At 41.7% G+C, this 17,928-nt stretch overlaps 1 protein-coding gene across 1 annotated transcript in view; it reads right to left on the bottom strand.

The window, feature by feature from the left end:
* LYPD6 (LY6/PLAUR domain containing 6) overlaps positions 1-17,195 on the bottom strand; it is a 57,627-nt gene extending 40,432 nt beyond the window's left edge. The window contains exon 1 of the mRNA XM_081009545.1: positions 17,082-17,195. The gene's annotated coding sequence lies outside the window, so the exon portion shown is untranslated. The remainder of the gene's footprint in view (positions 1-17,081) is intronic.
* Between the last annotated feature and the right edge of the window lie 733 nt (positions 17,196-17,928).

The following is a 17,928-nucleotide window of genomic DNA, read 5'->3' as shown; positions in this document are numbered from 1 at the left end:
ACATTTCTATTTTAGGTTCCCAGGACATTATTGTTAAATTGGAGACATTATTATTTTACCATTAAACACACACACACAAACATAAGCAAACAGATTTGCCAACAGCAAAAGCTATTTAAATTAAAACTCTTTTTCAAAAATATTCTCTGAACAATTAACTGACTGTGCAAATATGCAATGTCCTTAATTAGAATTCTGTTCTGCTTATTACACTTTGGGGGAACATTTCTAGAGAAATGTTGGCTACCACACAGGACAACAGAAGGAGCTGTTCACACACACAAAGAACAACCATCCCACTCTATTCTGAGAGTCTTATTGTTTCCTATACATGCCAAATGAACAGAGAGGAGATAAACAGGTGGTCTGCCTCCACCTCTCAAACCTGCCTCTGATGACAATTGTCCTGACAGTGCATGCACAACTCCCTTATCCTACTCCAAAATTTCATTAGTAAGATTTTTATCTTACTCATTTGTTGACAGCAGTAGAAAGGGGTGAAACAGACAGGGATGGGTGTGTGTATGCTCACATCTCATTCTGCCAACACAGGGCACCATCCCTGTGAGGCCATCCCTGCATCCTGAGATCACCTGTGATGAACCACCAGTCTCGTACAATCCTTTAAGAGATAGGCTGCCTCTTACCAAAGGAGATGGTGATGAGAAGAGGAATTAAACTCAGGAAACGCACCTTCAGAGCCAATCTCCCTTATGTATTTTCAGAGCTTCCATGTGCTTCTCTTACTGCCTCAAAATAATGTGTTCTCACTCTCCCCACTGCAAGAGTACACATCTCCTTTGCTTCATCTTAACTGAGGTAGTAAAAAAGGATAAACACAGTGTGGCTAACCCCACCCATTTCATGTGGACAGGTGGCATTTCTGGCACCTATCGTGAACTGTTAATAGGGAGGTCCATTGTTTCCCCTCTCCTACCCTGGGACACCAGAAGATGTCAGGAGCTAGGAAACCTGCCCTTCAGCCACACTTGACTTGAAGGCAGGTTGCAACTGAACTCCACACATTCCCACTATAGGCAGAAGAATTCAGGAACGGCTGCCAAGCATGGGTTGCCACTTGTACTGAACCAAAGCTTGCATTTGGAACATCGTCTGGGTAAAGCAGGAGCCTGGAGAATAGAGAAATATACTTTATTGCATAAAGAGCTGGCCATTCTCGCTTGCGTGCTCCTCGTGTAGCAATGTCTAAGGACAGAGCTGAGATGTTACACACCAATTCCAAAGAGGACAAAATAATCAATGGGTTACTCCTTGTCTGGTCAGAAGTAAGTTCTATCATATTTAACAAGGCTTAGAATTGCAACCTTAATCACCATCTGCTTTCTAGAGCATGGCAAAACCCAATTCTTCTTTTAATGTGACTTTGGGAAATTCACTGATCTAAGTTGGAGAGCAGAGACCAGTCCAGCTAATTTCTGGTCTGGGGCACTGTTATTCTTCACCACTTTCATATTTCTTTTTTATGATCACTATTTGTTGTTGGTAACCTTGAAGACTGATTAAAAAGTGGGATATACATACTTTTTGTTTGGAAAAAATAACCCTAAATAAGTGTGTGTGAGGGAGTGAGGGAGAGAAATACGAACTCACAATCTTATCCTTTCCCCACACCTTTAGTTCTGCAAAATGTGTCAACCTTCCAGCAACTAAAGGTGTGTTAAGGAAGGGCCCAGTCCCATGACAACTATTTGTGACTTGTTTTTGGCTTCCATAAAGCTGAACAGAGATCCACCTGTATTAAGTACTACTTTCAAAAGACTCAGAGATTCTGTAAGATGCAGAGCATGGAACCAGTAAGCGCTAAAGGATTTGCATAATGTGTGATGCACATCAAGCGATGACAAGAGAAGCTTCATGCCCATCTGATGTCTTGAGTCAGAAAGAGTTCAGGGGATCCACCTAACTGAAAATGTAAACTATGAAGTGCCGGGTCAATAACTGAACACCACTCCTGCACTCTCATTGGCTCAAACGCTTCCATTTTCAGTACAGTGTAATGTGATGTCCAGACAAAGCTGTCAAAACACTAGGACATTTTACTATGATGAAAAGCTTGTTTGTTTTGGTGGGAGCCCTGCTGTTTAGAGTGCGCAGCAGGGGGCCCAACTGAAGACCTATCATCCAGAGCGTCACTGCACTTACTCATACCGCATTCTGCAGAATAAAGCCCAAAAGAAAAACTTTCAACTGTATTGCTATTATATTTATTTATACCCTGCCATTTTCCAGTTCGGGACTCAAGGCAGCTTACACAGATAAAACAGAACCAGCTAAGAACATGGGGGAAAGCAATAATTATTTTAATTCAATTAGTGTTGTTTTAATGTTTAAAAATCCAATAATCATTTTTTAAAAATCACAGCACCTGCTCTGTCCTCAAAAACAATCAGTCCCCAAAGCCCTGTTGGAATAGAAAGGGCTTTACCTGCCAGCAGGAAGATAGCAAGGAAGGAGCCGGTCTAACTTCTCTAGGAGGGAGTATTACTTTCAGACAGCGCAAGAAATATTTAGTAGCTCTCTGAGAGTGAGGTGGGATGATACTCTTTAAAAATCATAAGAAGATTGGAGCTGTACCGATTTCTACTGTCCAAAAGACAGAATGACCTTTCAGTCGGTTAGATTAGCCACTTCAGTTAATATAGTGGCATGTTCTGCTTCCTTGCCTTGCCCATCAACAGTTAGTACCTACAGCCGATTGGGCAAGCTAGGTAAGCAACTATTTAAAAGGCAAAGTGTGGCTAGCTTTTTGTTTGGTTATTATCAGGCCACCGCTATCCAGATCACTCCTTCACTAAGAGAACCTTAGAACTGAGAACGATTCTGCCACCATAAACCTTCCTTCTTAGTTAACTAACTGTCCTGTCTGCTTACTTTGCAATACTTGCAGAGGCACGTTGGACTGCTGAGGAAGGTAATGAAAGAGGAACTGGAGAGAAGCAAAGAAGCTGAACAGGTCTCAGACATGGTGATGACCGACTCCACTTAATTTGACTTTCCACTTTTATTTCGGGACCCAAGCCATTAATTTGTAAATGAGGGCAAACGGATAATTTATAGTTCCATCCATCACAATAAATTTATCCTCACCCAGCCAGAAATAACCCCATTAGGAGTCTAGTACGGAGCAAGACTATGTAGCCAAGACTTTTACAGGGTGGGGGAGATCAGACAAGACATCAACCTCTCAAATCTAATCTCGATTATCATTCGTAGTCTGGAGAGAGAAATTAAAGAAATAAATCAATGTCTTTATAGTCTGATGTGCTACATGGCAATAATAAATACCACCTTCTGTGATTATTCATGAACATTCATAAAGGTATTTGAAGATGAAGGTTGCCAAGTAATAATTAACCAGTGTGAAACATCATGAGTTTTGTTTTTGTCCAAATTATAAAAGCTCAGCAAATATACAGCGTGTTTCTCCTGGAGGCAACTATGCTCCGTCTGCATAAAGAAAATCTACCTTGCCAGTTGACTTGTTTCAAGGCAGAAGAACTACCAAGAAAGCCAGCTTAGAAGTTTAAGCGCCATGGACTGCCCACAACGAATCCTGAGAATTGGAAACTTGGCAAATGTGTTGAGAATTCTTTCTGCTAGGGGTGCCTACTGTATCCCAACTCCCCCACTATGATTTTCTGAGCAGAGGGAGAGAGTTACGGCTGTGATGTACATAGATACAGTATGAACCAGTTGCAAGAGGATGGTGAGAGCAGATATATGATTGTTTCCCCAACACCATCAAATTGCCAAACACCATCACCCCAATTCCCATTTTGCCCAGAGCGTCAAGAAAGACATTATTAAAGACACCATTAAATAATTATTGGTATCTACATTGTGATCTCTTCAAGGTTGAGAGGGCCCATTAGAGTACCTTGCACCAATATTTAAGCTTGCACTGAATATGCCCCTATTTCCAAGTTTGGGGGGGGGGGTTGGTTTTGGTCACACAGTGATAAGAGAAACGAGGTTTTGCAGTTTTATTTTATCTTTTTACTTCAAATGTTCCACGACTAAGTCCTGACAAGGAAAGCACAGTACTGGCCGAGCCTAGGTACCTGAAACTAGATACTCTCACAAACTCAGCTGAAGGGCAGAATACGTACATATTTCATTTATGTTACAGTGAACACCTAAAATGCAAAGGCTGTGGACACCCATGAGAAAGCCTATCAGGTGAATGTCTGAAAATTGGTGGTTAATGCCAATAATGACCATAAGAGGATCTGTCCAGTCAATATCACAGCTCTGTGTATTTAAAATCCTACAAATGCAGAAGTGGCAATTGGCTCACTGTGAACACTGACAAAATAGATGTCTCCTAATTATACATCTTTGGCACCTGTTAAATTACTTATTCCTTACGACATCAAAAGCATTTCAGTGAGACATACATCAGTAACATTCATAACTCTCACATATGTACCAGCTTCTGAATCCCTAGTGGTTCTTGCAGTATCCAGCCAAAACATTTTATTAAAATATTATTTCATTTCCAAAAGGTGATTTTCAGCACTGTGGACAGGCCTTAATGGAGCCCCAATGAGCCCCATCAAGTGATATAGGCTCTCTCCACTTGCCATTAATTTAGATTACAATCCAATGCACACTTAAGAAGCAAGCCTCATTGAATTCAGTGGGCTTTTTGCCTAAATAAACCCTCTCAGAAGTCTGCTTTACCATCCAATGTACTGTACTCCTTTATTTAACATCATTGCGTTTTCAGGGTGTAAACATTCTGACCCAACAGTGGGCAGATTCAAAACAACACCTCCAATAAGGTTAAAATGCTACAGAGGAGATGGAACAAGAGCTCTGTTCATTTATCTCACTGTCCTCCATGTTATTCTTCAGTAGTATCATGCATAATGCAAACATCACATTAAAAGCAAAGAAGATGCACTCACGCTACCCATACGTAATGCAGATCTGACATTTAAGAAACCACCAGTACGGAGTAACAGCAGTAGAAAGAGATGCAAAGATGAAAAACCCACAGCTGCATAAAACAGCATTTATAGAGAAGTCCCAACACAGTTTCAAGCAAAACATAACTCTTTCTAGGGAATAGCTGTCTAAAGAACAAAGCTTTATTCTAGTGTAAGCGTATGAATTCTAGAAGGCACACTGAATGGGATTCAACTAAGTTGCTGTGTGCATGGAATGAGTTCTGCTCACATTTGGGATTCTCCTCCCCCTAAAACTGTTCTGGAGATTAGGGGAACCACAGGGCAGGTTTAGGAGGAACAGGAGGAAGGAAAGAGGGGGGAGGGAGTTTAAATACATGAGCAGACCTCATTTCCTGTGTACATAATGCTACATTAAATTCCAATTTTTTATTATTCTTTCTATTATCATCATCAACAACAACAACAACATCAACAACACCTCCATCATCAGCATCATGTGAAGATCAGAACTAAACTAAGTAGTGCTGAAGTGTCTTAATGGTGGCATGTTCCCTTGTCACAAAGGAGATTCCTCACAGTTAGATCATGGTCTGCAGCGCTCTTCAGTTTACACATGGACACAAGATACATGTTTCAACAATGTTGTCTATAAGGCTATCTAGTTACAGCCCAGGAGCCAAGAGGTGAAACTGTATCCCTTTGAACTTCTTACCAAATTAGACCACAGTGTTAAAGGTATCGGGGATTAATTAGAGGGGAGGTTTCTGTGCAGTTGCTCCAAAGGCTGGTCATGTGCCCTCTTTCTGCTACAGCTGGGGAGAGCTGGGGAAATACACATCTGCAGAGGTCTGGCCTGTTGTATAAAACTGCTCTCTACTGGTGCTCTGAAATGTTTCTTAAAATAATAATAATAAAATAAAATAAAGAGCAACACAGCAAACAAAGAGTGAGATAACAAGACAAATGCTATGGATGTGGAATAAGAACACTATTTTAAAAAGTCAAGCAGCACAGAAATGCAACACTGCAATTCTATGTCTATTTACTAATAGTAGTAGTAGTAGTAGTAAGAATACTACTAATTTCTTACTTGTACCCCGCCCATCTGACTGGGGCGCCCCAGCCACTTTGTGTGGCTTCCAACAGAATACAATATATCAGGCATGATACTCATGTCCAGTGGGGCTTACTCATTAATAAGTCCCAGACAATCACTGAATTGGGTTTGGAGGCTCATATGGAAGACAGCGGTCCTTGAGGCATACAGGTCCCAAAGTGTTGAGGGCTTTAAAGGGTTAAGATCAGCAGCCTGAATTGACCACAGAAATAGATCAGCAGCTGGGGTAGATCTCACAAAACTGGCTATCACCCATCAGCAACCTACCTGCGGCACTTTGCACCAGCTGAAGTTTCTGAACAATTTAAGGGTTGACCCACCCAAATCAATTCTGGAGGTTTCAAGGACATACACAATGACAGCAAGGAAGGGTCTTGGTGAGTGAGCCAGCTGAAGCTGGAAAAAGGAACCCATCACCACTGATGCATCTAACAAGAGTACCATGCCAAGGGTATCCCCAAACTATAAATTCAGGGGCACGGCTGGATCAGGACATTTTGCTGCTATGGGCAAAACACCATGATTATGCCCCTTCCTCCATGTCAACTCCCCCCCTCCACAGATCTGGGCTTTCTTCCACTGCCCCACCCATACTGCCACTGGTCCCACAACTGCAGTCTTGCCTGAGGCTGTGCCCATGCTACCACCATGACGCAGCAACAGAGGTGAGGACCGTGAAGGCAACAGCACTGCACCAGCATTGAGGGCAAAGCCCCAGGAGGGCTGGCAGCAGAACAACAGCAGGGGCAGGGAGAGGGCCAGATCCACCACCCGAGGCTAACAGCCTCACCTAGCCTCATGGGTGGCTCACCCCTGTTCAGGGGGGATGCAACCCCCTTCCAGGACAAACTGTAAACTCAAACCAGAGTCAAATGGCCTATCCACTAGCCGTAGTTCTGTTTTGCCTGGACTAAATGTTGATAGCGATTAGCCGCAACAAGTGAGCCTCAAAGGCAAGCAAGGATTTGAACCTAGTTAACAAAACAGTTGTGGCCATGGAAGGAGAATTGGGGGGGGGGGGGAGAGAACACAAAACAAGGAACACTGATATTCGAACAAGCATTTAAGAACCGAAACCAGAAAAGCCAAACCCAAGTTATCTTTAGCTTGTCTTAGCTCCAAAATAAAGGAGAAGAGCTTTATTTTCTGTCTATCCCTTTTTGCCCTCCAGATGAAAAAAAGGACAAATTTTATGGCCGCAAGGAAATCACTGCAGCTCATATACTGAGGTCTAATTCACATGGCCCATTGAGATTTACCACAAATTGATATCTACGACAAAGCTCCTGCTGATTTATGGAAAGGGTCACTTGGGACACTGAGCTCTTTTCCAACCTGCTCATGTTCTTCATCCAAAAAGGGCTACCAATGGTATAGTTCTTCAAAACCACATTCCATTTAGTTCTGGAGCAGTTCCACTATTTTTTAAAAAAATGAAAGAGACAGAGATTTGATTCTCTAGGAAGGGGGGAAAAACTTGCCTCACAAATGGAAAAGGGCTACAGGAAAACATATGACTCTGTTTTCCAAGATGACACCCTACTACCGGTTGATAAAAGTTAATATTCCCTCTTCGGCTGAAAAAAAAGGAGCTCTTACATGAATTATTTGTACACAGGCTGTGTTTCCATACAGCCTGTGGAGCAGAGCTACTATCTTGCCAGCTATGTGATGTCATATAAATTCTGTGCCAGTTTCAGGAGTGTAAGCCTAAAGCATAATGAGCTTCCTGCTCCAAGAGGAGCCTGTCATTCCAAGTGCTGCCCTTGATGTCAATGCCAGGACAAAATTATCTAGGATGAGCAAATGTGGCTGTATTATCAACTTTCCAATGACACCTGCAAGACGTACGTATTCAACACTACCCTCTGTATCTTATTACTCTTATGGCAGTGCAACAATATGCAGTCCTTTAAAAATATATATATTATTAAAATTTCAACAAAAATAACAAAAACAGAAAAAAATAACAAATACAACAACAAACGTAGAAAAATATACACAAAAACAATATCAAATCCATAAAATGGGATTCCCCGAATCCCGTAACTTCCCTCCACCCCTGGTTCCTTAAATTTTCTTTTCAACTACATATCATTTCTACGCCAAAATATTTTTAACCTCAAATATGCAGCCCTGAAGCAAAGATCTAGTGACAAGATAATGGGATCTCGCAAATCCTCCAACTGAAATTTCCCCCTAAAAAATAATTCACTTAAATAAGAGCTCAGAAACCCACAGCCCTCCAGATGTTGCTTGACTACAACTCCCATCATCCCTGACCATGGACCATGCTGGCTGGGGCTGATGGAAGTTGTAGTCCAACAACCCTAGTTCTGCATCCCTGACTTAAAGGAAACATGCCCAGGAGAACATTGCATATAACTAGAAGACAAGCGTGGTTCAAATATAGAGAATGTAAATAAATAGTGTCCTTTGAGTCATGAGAAGGCATATAGGTCACTGGTTATCAAACCTTAGAATTCCATCTATGATCTTATTGCCTGGACTGACATTTTGCTGCTAAACTCTCTTAATCTCAACCCCATTTCAGTCCTATGTCATTAATGGCTCCAGCAACCACTGCTTGAAGACTTGTATAGGTTTTCAAAGCCTTCAAGATCCTGATTCACTATCTTGGAAACAGAGACAAAAGATTATACTGTTCCCAAGCTACCATATTGTTTCCCCTCAAAAGACAGATAGGTACAGATAAATTCAAATTAACCTCAGATCGGTAGTAAATATGGCCCCTAAAGTATTTGCAGTCTGGACTGGAGGGTTTTGGAACTGAATTCTGTTGTAATTAACGACCCTTCCAACAACTGTGCTCAGGATCATGGTGTTACGTCTTACACCTCAACTCAATAGTTTTAATTTAAGTTCATCTCTACATAAGCTTAGCTCAACCCAGCGCAGGAGACACAGAATGAATTAATTTGAAGGAGTCGACACTGGGTATAAAAATGAGAGGGTTTTTTCGGCTGTGGCTCCAATCTGGTGGAACGCTGTGTCACAAGAGACTAGGGCCCTGTGGGACTTGACATCTTTCCGCAAGGCCTGCAAGACAGAGCTGACTCCCTCCTTTGGAAATCTTCACAGAACTTTAGCCTAATGGTTGCCATCATTTTGAGTTGAATTAATTTTATAATGAAATGTTTTTAGAATGTTGTACTATTTTATTGTTGTTAGCCGCCCTGAGCCCGGCATCGGCTGGGGAGGGCGGGATATAAATAAAATTTATTATTATTATTATTATTATTATTCACACAGGAGGAGGAAATCAGTGCTATCAACCAATTATCTTGTTCTATGCTATTCAAGAGCAGAGAGAAAAACATTACAAAGCCATGAACTAAGGTGCAATTGTCCCATACTGAAGGCTTGGCTGAAGAATACAGAACAACTGAAAAAATATTTAGCAAGGTACACTAAATTTCAAAGGATTTTAAAAAGTCAATTACTGTATAAAGAATGTATCCTTAAGCACCTTTGCTCCCCACAACTTACCTACCTTATTTTCACCAAGATAGAAATTCTGTGCTGGTTTACTATTTAGGTAATGCAGCCATTAGCCTCAGTTGCAAGCAACACAATTAACTGGTACTTGATAATGCTCATTTAGGTAACTGGATGCTCCAGAAAACCAATGAGGTGCAACTTAGGATAAGTGAAGTTCTCAGAAGATATGCAATGGAACAGTTGTTCTACAGGAACATTACATGCAGGAAAGAGAGAGAGAGAACAAATAAAATGACACCAACATAGGAAGATTATGTTTGAAAAGGGAATTAATAAGAAAGGTAACATTACGAGGTAAACATTTTTCCCAAACAAGTGAGAAAAAGGAGTACCTTTGTTTGATTATCAAGTTTCTCTCTTTTGTAACTGATCTCCTTTGCTCACTTTACAGATAACAGTGGAATCAAGGAGGAATTTAATGCTTTTAAAGTATGTATTGCTTTCATCTCCAAATTTTCCAGCCCCGTGCAGGTCTCCCACAGGGGTGGTCCAGGCTAGCCTACTGGTGCCTGGAAACAGCTTCAAGGATAAAGGTAGACAAATTGCACAATCCATTGCTGACATGAGCTTGTGCCTTATTTCCCTCCCCTCCAAGCAAATGCAAGGCATTACACCCACTCTCATCTCATACAGCTCAAGGGAGTATTGTTCATAAGACAGGATTTTACCACTGTCCCAAAGGATCAAATAATATTTTGGCTGGGATACGGGGACAGTACAATATTTCTGTTTAGGCATCCCAAAGGTTACTTATAGCATTAGAACGCTTGGGTGAAGTAGCATAACATACCAAATGTTTTAGTTCCAAGCATTTATGCAGCAGGATGGAATAAATTTTCACTAATGGTAAACATTCCTGCAGCTCTGAAACACAACTACAAGATTACTCAACTGATTCAAAGTGTTTGCCACATGAAAGGGAACGACATATGTAAACTTGTTAAGCACAATCAAAGCTTTAGTCTGCACCCGTGCCAAGGATTTTAACAATAGTGCTAAGAATGCATTCTAAATAGAACAATTATGGTCGACATCCATTTACTCTTAATTTTATGATAAAGAAAACTGTCTCACTGATTTAGATCTATTTAAAAGCTCCCTTTAGATCTGCAGCATAAAGACTAAAATGCATATATATATTTGAAATGTAAGTGTTTAAGAATCAACACACAAATGCTATAGTGCTTTTTTCTTGTTGCAGGGGAAAGCATGGGATAAACCACCCCAAACCACCCCAACCACCCCAAAACTATGCTGATTAATTTAGGCTTATCAAATCAAAAGTTTTATGCAGCCGCTATTCATTGAAGTTGAGTGTTGTTGCATCCCACAGGATTTGCTCATTCCATGTGTATTAAATTCAAATATTTAAAGGCCTCCCTGTGGAAGGAAGCCACAGGGAATCAGCAACCCAAGCAATTTCTAAACTGACACATGAGGAATGCTGCTACACATGCAACAAATGCAGTCATCTGATTGCTTTGCCAAATGCACATATATCCATTCCGTGGTTGTTCACCCATTTCAGTAACTTCCTACAGGGTCAAGTGCAGGCACAGAGTTACTACCAAGACTAGGCTTGTCACTCCACAAGCCTGCTTTGGAAGCAACAATAACTATGGCTTACCACTACATGAATGAGCCTGCGGCTCATACACTCCCTTCTCTTCCACTGCCACAAGGCAATCCTAAGTTTTCCATTCCTTTTTAAATTATCTATTTAGCATTGCAGCCAAACCTGAACTGTAGGTACTCTTAACTACAGTTTATTGAAACAAGCCAGCTTCATAAACCATAGTTTTTTGGATTCAGACAATGCTGAAATGTATGGTTAAACTAAAAAGGAAACAAACACTTTCAAAATCTTCCTTGTTACAGCTCATACATGGCCAGCTATGGTTTAGTGTTACATTTTAAGGACTCTGTGGAAGCCAGCCAACTTCAAACCATATTTTATAAAGCTGGCTTGTCACTAAACACAATTAAGATTGACCACAGTTTAGGGTTCAGCAGTAAAGGTAAACTGTGTTTAATCTATAAAGGAAGCAGAAGCTTCTGAACTCCTCACAGCTGTATTGGCAGGGGAGAACACAGACGCCTATGGTTTAATGAACCAGGCCAGTACCTAAGGCACAAGCTGGTAGCATTTGAGAGAGATTCTATTAAGAAATGCATGGGATTGTGCATATATTATCCCGTGCTGGATACAGTAATCTTAAACCATTACTGCAGACTTTGTGATAAATGTGCCCGCAGCAACCTATTTCCACATACATTTGCTAGACTGAGAGTTATGACAGTAGCATTTCCTAAGAACCAAACTTAACACAGACATAAAAAAGTATTTATTGGTTATGAGCCAGTTTTCAATATGGGACTGGAGGAACCATTTTTATCATGCTTAGGATATATCAACAAAGCAGTGGGGTGGGGGGGAATCCCTTATAGGTCTTTTATCTTAAAAGCCCATAGAAACTGCACAAAGCCATAGCTTTAGAGAAATGCTCTTTCTTCCACATATTGGATATGCAATGAGTACACTGAACAATATACATGTACAACAGTTGTACATACTGTGTATATATATATATGCACAATTAAATGAGTTTAGTATTTCCCTCTTACCAGTCTAACCATTTAATTATTGAAAAGTGCATATAGAAGCTAATAGTTCAACTTTGCATGTCATTTGTGCAAGCGATAGCTTATCAACTCAAGGAGAATCCTGTTCCATTTCCCATTTACATTGCAAATACCGAAAATGGAGGACGGATGGCTTTGTGAACATGTTGCATAAATCCTACCCAGTGGAATAATGCTCATTGATTTCAATTATGTGTCACAGAAAGAAATCTGCATTTATGTATTTGCTGTATTTGTGTGAGGTGAGACACTCAATTTACACCAATCCCCTATCACAGTTCTCTCATTCTCTCCTGGCAGATCTCCCAGTGCTCTAGAGCAACTTTTCATGGGTCCATAGAGGATGTAGTCGTTGCGGAGGTCAGAAAATATTGGGTGCCCTGCCTTGTCTAAGAAGAAGTGCTTTCTGCTGGTGCAAGGCCACCACTAGATATAATCTTAGTGCCATATTCACACAGAGAGACTTGATTCATAGAAGGTCGATTTTATTTGAGAAAATAAAGCTGCTATATAAGCTATGAAACCAGTAAACCTAACACACTGTCAAAATAATACTTTTAGGTACTGAAGCATATTCTCAGGGATTATCCAGCTCTATCAGAATCATCATCGTATTCAATATCACATATTCAGTAATCATAGACAGTAACAAGCATGGCCACATCCCCACACCTGATTTTACAGCGCTATTGGTGTTGCTGGACTCTTGACACTGGATTAATGGTTCTCCATCGGCGTGATAATAAAACAAATAAAAGATGAGCAGGAGACTCTTAATCTCAGGGTTGTGGGTTCAAGCCTCAAGTAGGACAAAAGATTCCTGCATCGCAATGGGTTGGACTACAATTCTATTATTCTATGAAAACAGTTCCAGAAACTAAATATAGTTTGCTAGAAACGGACAACATAAATGTATTTCTTCAAGAAAGCTCTAAAATGAATTGTAGACACTAAAAACAAATGGATATTACCCTTCCAGCCATAGTTACCATACTTTTATGTGTACAAGATGCCCCCATGTATAAGACTCAAATTGGGGGACTCAAATTTAAGAAAATGGAGGGGAGAAGGCACCGAGTTGTTGAGCTTTGGGAGGGGATTGCTGAAAATCGCTCACCTGCACCCGTCACAAAATCTGCCTCGTCCGTCCCCTCGCCGGCAGAAGCTGCCAATTGCCGCAGCTTCAGCCAATCAACACCATCCATTTACGCAGAAACCAATCACGTGCACAATAGCCGCTAACAGCCGTGGCAGCAACCAATCAAACATCCACCCTATGCACGACCCATGTATAAGACGACCCCCATCTTTTGGCATGATTTTTAAAGGAAAAACCCTAGTCTTATACACGGAAAAGGACAGAAAGCAGTTATAAATGCCACTGATTTTAACAAGGGGTGGTTCTATGCAACTTGCCTAGGAGTGAGCCCCACTGAATTCCATGGGAATCACTTCCAAGCACATGCAGACCAGACTGCACTGCCAAACACATACTCTATCAACGGCTAACCACTTTTGCTTCATTATTCCCACCTGAATATTTGTATTTACACGCGCACATATCCAAGTAACTACACTAATTAGGGCAGAGAAATTTGTTTCGGTAAATAACCATTGCTGCTGCCATGAGTGCTGGAAGGAAGACCTGCTCCCTGCTGCAAGGCCCATTTCCACCTGGCCCAGGGAGTGGAGCCCAGACTCACCCTGAACAGCTAAAAGAGGCTCTTGGGAGGCCACTGGGACATTGCTGGAACAACTCTTGGTTTGGGGCAACTTGCTAAAATGTTTAAATTGTTTTAAACGGTTCTAGTTTTGGTTCCTCTGTTTTGTTTTTGTGGGGTTGGTGTTGGTTAAACGTTTAGGTGGAGTTGGTGGTTATTTTAATTTGGGTATAACTGTAAACTGTTTATTATTGTTGTTGTTGTTGTTGTTGTTGTTGTTGTTGTTTTGTTGTTGTTGTTGTTACTGTTATTCTTGATTTCTACTGATTTATTTATTTATTGGTTGGTTGGCTGCTTATATAGGATATTTTGTTTTTCAATGTTTGATGTTTTGTTGTGTTTTTATATATGTTGTAAGCCGCCTAGAGTGGCAGGGGAAACCCAGGCAGATGGGTGGGATATAAATTTTAAAAGAGAAAAAGAAATATTCGATCGAAATAATCAACCAATATTTCCACATGTGGAACAATTCAAAATCCTTACAATGGGAGTGCGATCTAGTTGTAGATCTTTGGATGATTTCTAGGGTGCCCAACTCCCAAGTGCGGTAGGAACAAAAAGGCTTCCATTGGTACCCGTTTTCTATAGTAATTCATATGTAGAAACCTATCTTATGTGTGTAAGTTGTCCCAGTGTGTACTGTAGATAATTAGCTCCATCTCTCGGCCACCTTTTTGAATCTAGCTTTGCTCCTATAAGCCATTTTTTGTATCCATCTGTGATAGACGGACATCAGGATTCTCACAAAAAAACAAAGTCGATTACACAATAGTTTCCTCATGTTTAACTTACCTCGACTTTAAGGCTACATATCTTGCTGCCGACTGTGGCAGCAATCCACAAACCTGTCAAGCCTTACCACCTGGACTTAAAGTGAATTTCAGAAAGATTAATATCCTTTAAATCACATCTCATCGTTTGACTTCAAATCTTGGATATGCATCACATTCAATGAATGTTACAGCTTGAGATCACAAGCTGTAGACGTTCTATCTATAATAATAAATCTCGAAATAGCTCATTCAAACTCGCAAAACGAGAGATGGGACAGCCCATAGAATGAGACAGATTTTTAAAAAGAAAAGAGAAAGGTAAGAAGTGGGAATATTTATTGAAGATATAACCCTCTAGTTACCTTACCAAGCCAGGACACATCAATATTCTTTGCCCTACTCTTGTTTTTCCTGAAACACGTCAGGTAATTTATAAGCATCATGCATTTATGGAAGACCAGTTCAAAGCATCTTCGCCCCTTTTCATCCATGTGTAAATTATTTGATGTTGTACTTATTAAACGGTTTTATTTATTTATTGCCTTTCTATCCCACCTTTTTTGCCCTTCTTCATTCAATCCCCACATCAACCCTGTGAGGTAGGTATGGCTGGCCACACCCAGTTAGTTTCATAGCTGAGTGGGCATTTGAACCCTGGTATCCCAGGTCTTACTCCAACACTCTCACCACACCACCACACTGGCTCTCACAACAGACATGTGAAATTACTGGATGCTACGCATGTTAACTCAGAAGTCAGTCAATGAGACCAATTTTGAAATCAAAGAATCACTTCAAAAACAGTCATTCTAGCAAATGCCCAAAATGACAGACTTAGATGAACTAAAGTAATTGCAATTTTTCTTGAGTCATTAAAGTTATGAAAGTTTTTATGGTAAATGAACAATTCCAAAGGAAAACCTTTTGAAGTTCACAATTATTATTTTTTACAAAAACAAACAAGCAAGCAAATCTCAGGACTGAAATAATTTTTTTCATTTTTAAGTGGCAAGACGGCATTCAGGCTAGAATGTGCAACATTATCTAGACTACCACATTAAAATAAATGTGTGAATCACTCCGCTTGTATTACCAATATAGACCACTAGTAAATGTACTTATGATCTAACAGCTTTGTATGTTTATTCAAAAGTAAGTCCCACTGTGTTCAATAGTACTTACTCCCAAGTAAGTGTGCAAAAGATTACAGCCAGTGATTGCAATTTGCATGATTTCCTGGGAGTTAGGTCCCATGGGTTTTCTCCTGGGCAAACATGCATAAGATTAAACTTAGACTTGGACTTCCATCTTCCCTTAAGTGATGTTCTCAGCAAGTACCAGCTTTACCTATCAATTTTTAGCAGTTTGAGACACATGTCCGTCCAATCAAAAGAGCATCACCCTACAGACAAAATGCTTTGCAACTATGAGAAGCAACTATTGGAATTCACAACAAAATGCATTCACATAGCATTTGAGTACTTGAGTCAGGCCTATTAACTTTGTGTGTATGTCACATTAGTAGAAAAGGAGCCTCAAAAAATGTAAACTCTTGAACCTGTTAAATAAAAAGGAGTTCTGCATCCTCAGTCTACCACCAAATGCATTCCGTTTATTCACATTTAACACGCTAAACGGTCTGACCAAAAATCAATAGAACTGAATCAACTTTAACCTAAGCATCTCAACGGAGCTGTTCTAGATATTCAACTACAAGGCCTGGTTTGTTCCTTTTAATAGAGTTTCTGCTGTAATATTTAAAACTAGGATGTAGCTTTAATTCGAATACCACAAACAGCGAGGATCCACCTAGATATTTCTTTTAAGTATTTCATCTGTAGGGATCAACCACCAGGCTGCAAAATATTCTGTGGTCACTGGGGGGGTGGGGAGAGAGAGGGGCTTGTTTGTTTTTTTTAAGTCCACTTTATTTAGCAATGAAATACATCTGTATTTCGTAGGTAAGCCTCCCGTCTCGACTCCGTTTGTATTATCTCCAGCTCGGAAACTTCCCCCCAGCGAAGCGCCTATTTCATTTCCTGCCCTCTGAAAGCTCGCCCGCTCTTGATCCTTGGGGGAGATGGACTGACCACGACACTCTCGCCGACGAGGAGGGAAGACCAGACCCAGGAAGGGGGGAAACCAGCGCGCTCGTGATCGTGCACTTGCAAAGCGCGCCGATCAATTCCCCAAACATTTCATCTGTTGCTGCAGATCCCCAGCGCTTGCAGCGAGCAACGCACAACAAAAGCCTCGCCTGAGACTCCGCGCCTCTCGCACGCAGCGCTGTGCCGCCTCCTCTACACGGGGACCCTCCTTTCCCCCTTATTTAAAAAGAGTCATCAAGGTGGGGGGAACCCGGGCTACTCACCGCTTGCGTGGCCAGCCGCCCGCCTCGGGCCAGCCGCCCCATCCCACGAGCGCACAATGCAGCGAGCGAGGCTGGCGGCGTGCACTGCAGTCCTGCTCTGGAACGCTCAGCCTCCCCGACACTCCCGCCAGCCAATGAGAGCGCCGCAAGCCGCGCTAAATTCTTGGGCTGCCTCGCCATTGGCCAGCCAATTAGCGTGGCTTGGCTGATCAGAGGGGTTGAGACGAGCTGCAGGGCTGGTCGCCCGCGTTGCAAGGCGGAGAGAGAGAGAGAGAGAGGCAGAGAAAGGAGGAGAAGCCGCCTTGGCTTCGCCACGCAGCCCTTCGACCCACCTCCGGGACTGGAAGATCCTCCACAGGTCACGAGAGATCACCCCTTGTGCCCATCGCTTTGGGGTTGCATGTCACAGAATCCATGGAATGATTCTCAGATCCTTCTGGGGCGCCTATGGAACCCCCTGCCACCAGGAGTGCCAACTTCAATAAAATATGGGGGGCCAGGCAAGCCCCGCCCCGCATAATCGATCACAGGACATGGCACACGCATGACATTTGAATGATGGCAATGCCCATTAACTTGGGGGGGCAGCCCCCTCAAATATTTTTTTTGGGGGGGCTGAAGGGACCTTGGTCCCTAGGAGTTCGCTCTGATGCCTGCCAGACTTCCCCAGTCACCGAAGCATTTCTGTTTCCCGCACCCCAAAAAGAGCCCCGTCATATTAGAACCCAAACCCTCTCCCAATGGCACCATGACAACAAGATGCTGCTGGAATGCAGGCCACAAACCTGAGCACAGGACTGGGCTGCTTTTTCCAGTAGCTGGAAAAGACACCACCGCCACTGAAAAT

The sequence above is a fragment of the Podarcis pityusensis genome, assembly GCF_964106645.2.
Source record: "Podarcis pityusensis genome assembly, chromosome: 1".
NCBI lineage: Eukaryota > Metazoa > Chordata > Lepidosauria > Squamata > Lacertidae > Podarcis > Podarcis pityusensis.
This window is presented reverse-complemented; position numbering and strand designations above follow the sequence as displayed.